The sequence below is a fragment of the Urocitellus parryii genome, chromosome 10, assembly GCF_045843805.1.
Source record: "Urocitellus parryii isolate mUroPar1 chromosome 10, mUroPar1.hap1, whole genome shotgun sequence".
Lineage (NCBI taxonomy): Eukaryota > Metazoa > Chordata > Mammalia > Rodentia > Sciuridae > Urocitellus > Urocitellus parryii.
Window position 1 is genome coordinate 102,557,315 of NC_135540.1, and position 3,994 is coordinate 102,561,308.

At 43.2% G+C, this 3,994-nt stretch overlaps 1 pseudogene; it reads left to right on the plus strand.

Annotated features, from left to right (window-relative positions):
- The first annotated feature begins 3,306 nt into the window (after nt 1–3,306).
- Nucleotides 3,307–3,769, plus strand: LOC113180298 (large ribosomal subunit protein uL23 pseudogene; annotated as a pseudogene).
- The last annotated feature ends 225 nt before the right edge of the window (nt 3,770–3,994 follow it).

The window sequence follows — 3,994 nt, forward strand, 5'->3', positions numbered from 1 at the left end:
GGCCCTTCATGCTTCTTTCTCTCTCCTGTTCTGATCTCACCACGTGGTCACTCCAGCCTGACAGTTTCAAGGTGCCTGGATTTTTTAATATGATCACTTGAGGAGGCAGAGCCCTGCCACTTTCCACAGCCTAGCCTGTAAAGTCCCACAATATCACCTCTGACACACTCTCTTTAGAAGAAAACCTCTAAAGCCAGTCCATTTTCATTGGTAGAAGAATTAGGCTCATGGAGGTACGTCACAGAACCTAAAACCACCAGAAGCATCTACCACATCATCTCCCTGGTGATTTTCTCTTCAGGCTGTTAATTGGCTCAGCTTCACCAGATTCATTCACTAGTGGTTCTGTGTATGTTTGGCATGTTGGGTTCATGAGGGCTGGGATTTTTATCTGATGTATTTGGGGGCGTACATGGTAAGTGCTCAATACATATCTGTTGAAGCACTAACTGATTCAGTATCACTTTAGTTCTCCAACATCTCTGTAGCCACCGTCACGAAATCCAGTGCACTTTACAAAGTTCGAGGTTTTACTTTGCAATCAGTTTTTCTTGTCTTTTTATTACATTGTCTGAAGTCAACAACTTGCAGCAATCAACAGGAAACTAGTAAAAAGGATGTCAATGAGAGGAGCATAGATAGAAGCTAATTATAACCAAGGAGGAACACTGAAAAGGGGATGCAGACTGTAAGCAGCCACTTCATTTTGGGATGAGTATAATATGAAGCTCGGGTCCCTCGTGAAAGCTTGAAACTTACAAGAGTGCAGATAATGAAGACTTAGATAATAAGGACTCCCAGAATACCTTTGAGCAAATCAACATCTCTCCTAGATTCAACTTTTTTTTTTTTTTTTTTTAGCTATGAAAGGGCAGTATCTCACAAGTTCTAACTTCTTGGTGGTTTTAGAACTGAAAACTTCAGATCAGTGTCATAGATGAGCAGACAGGAATTTAACATCCATGATAACAAACTTACAATCCATAATAAATAATGGAGATGTTTAAAATAACCGTTCTCTAAGGAGTATTGACTCCATAGCAGATGCTGTGTTAAGGGTATTTGTTATCCCATGTAGTCTCTTGAGATAAGTGTTATTGTTATAATTGGGGTCTGGAATGTTCCCCCAAAGCCCTATGTTGAAGGCTTTGTTCCCAAGGCTGTTGGAAGGAGGTGAAAACTTTAGGAGTTAAGGCCCAGTTGGACAAAATAGGTCATGGAGCTGTGTCCTTGAAGGGTGCATCTTGTTCCTGCGCCTTCCTCCTTTCTCTCTCTGCTTTCTGGCTGTCGTGAGATGAACAGCTCTGCTCTGCACACCCTCCACACCGTGATGTCCTCCCTCACCACAGGCCCAGAAACAATCGAGCCACGTAACCACGGACTCAAACCTCTGAGACCATCAGCCAAAATAATCTTCCCCCACTTTAGGTTGTTTTTCTTTAGTTTGTTGCCACAGTGACAGGAAGCTAACACACACGCGAATATTTCTTCAAATGCTCAAATGAATTACGGAATTTCCCCAGGTAATGGGACAGAAACAGGACCAGACTCCAATCTCCTAAGGAGCACAACTGATCTGTGGTGTAGAGTGACTCCATCGAGCCTGGCTATGACACGACGTTGGAACTTGCTGGAACAGGAGGCCCATGGAACGGGTTTGTCTCAGGCTTAGCAAAGGACCTTTAATTACAGGAAGGCCTGAAGGACCAAGTCGTAACCCAGCTTCACAGACAGGCTTCTGAATAACTCTAATTTAGACATCTTTCTTCCCCACGAATCAGAGCACATTTTTTTTTCCTGGGTGGATAAGTCATTGCTTCCACATTGTCCTAAGATCACACGTTTTCAAAGAGCAAGCGGGAAATTAAAGAGAGCAAAAGCCTTTGTCCCTAAAACTGATCTCTAAAGACTGAAAACAATTTACAGACATTATCTAACTCACTTGTCACAACAAAGCTGGCATTATTATCCCCCATTTTACTCATGGAGAAACTGAAATAAGAAAATCATGGCTTGACTTTGACACTGACCAGAGGAGCTCTGTTAACTCTGCCACGGGAGCTGCCTGGGGGAGGTCAGGGGAGGTAGATTGGCCATGGCCTAGGCCCGTTTTCAAACTGACTTCATCAAATACATTTTAACATTCTGAAGATAAAAGAGTGGCTTGATGTGCCTGACCCTCCTCGGCTAGAGGAGGTCAGCTCTGTAGAGATTTTGTCTTCTTTCTAGATTTGGATTTTGTGAAAGAATACCTTTTGACAGAGGGAGCATCGACTTCTAAAAACTAAAACCCTGATAAAACTACTGGCCTGGAGATATTTAGAATATGGCACCTTTAAATTTTACTCAGTAATATTCGATAGCTATTCTAGAATCCAAAGCAGTCACGAATGGCAAACCCTGAGCTTCTGGGTGCCCGAAATTGTGCTAACCATCTTGACAGACAAGAGTAGATTTCACCATGATAAGCTTCCGCTTCATTGAGGAGGAAATTGAGCTTAGAGAGGTTTAAGTTCCTTTCCCAAGACCATCGAGCTAGTAAGTGTTAAGATAAACCCAGGCATCCTAAACTCCAAGCCCAAGTTGTTATCGTGTCTCTATATCAATTTGCAACCTCGATTCACTCTAAAGTCCCTGTCAGAGAAAGACAGAATAAGCAGCTTGTTAGTTGTACTCCTTATAAAGACTCCAAAACAGACCAAAGCCAGAAGCAACACAAAAGAATTTAACTGGACTTTGTCACTCATTCTTGCAAAGGAGCCTCTAAATTTTTGGAATTTCTTAGTTATTCATGATGGACCCTAGTAATATGCTGAAGAGGTGACTCATGTTTGTCCCCTGAAGAGGTTAAGCCAATGAAATGACACAGGATGGGGGCTGGTTGTGCCAGAATGACCAAGCACATGATTAGAGGGTTGGGGTTTGGGGTCTCTGGCAAGGGCCTGGTTAGGACAAGTTCAACCTTTTGGGCAATAATTCATAACTCAATAATCCTGTCTATGTAATAAACCCTCAAAAATCAAAAATAAAAAACTCTGGACACAGAAGTTTGGGTGAGTCCCCCTGGTTGGCAATACTCCAGGTGTTTTGTGTCACATTTGGATGTTGGGAAAGAGGTGCACCTTAACTCTCTGGGGACAAGCTTTGCATTTTGAATTTTCCCTCACCTCATGCTCTGCCTCTTTTTTGGGGGGTGGTTCTGGTTTACAACCTTCCTGCTATAATACACCTGTAACCATGTCATGATTACGGGTAAAAAACATATAATCTTGTTTTAAAAGCATGTAAACGTGCTTTTTCACCAAGATGGCGCCAAAAGCTAAGAAGGAAGCTCCTGCCCCTTTGAAAGCTAAAGCCAAAGCAAAAATTTTGAAGGCCAAGAAGGCAGGGTGGAAAGGCATCCAGAGTCAGAAGAAGAAGATCTGAAGGTCACCTATCTTCTGGCAGCCCAAGACATTGTGGCTCCAGAGGCAGCCCACATATCCTCAAAGAGCAGCCCCAGAGAAACAAGCTTGACCACTCTGCCATTCCCAGGTTCCCCCTGACCCCTGAGGCAGCCATGAAGAAGACTGAAGGTGGAAGACACTAACACACTAGTGTTCCTCATCAATGCCAAGACCAAACACCAGACAAACAGGCGGTAAAGCTCTATGACATTGACGTGGCTGAGGTCAACACCCTGATCAGGCCTGACAGAGAGAAGGCTTCCATTGGACTGGGCCCTGATTATGATGCTTTGGATGTTGCCAACACAATTGGGGTCATCTAAACAGAGTCCAGCTGGCTATTCTAAATATATATTTTTTTCAACATAAAAAACTGTAATCATGAGTATAGCATTTTCCTAAGTTCTATGAATCGTTTTAGTGAATTATTGAAACTGAGGAAAGGAGTAAAAATTCCCAAATTGGTCATAAGTGAGCATGACCTGGAAAGCCCCAGCCAATGGCTGGTGTCTGAGACAAGGGCAGCCTCATGGCATGCTGTGCCCTCC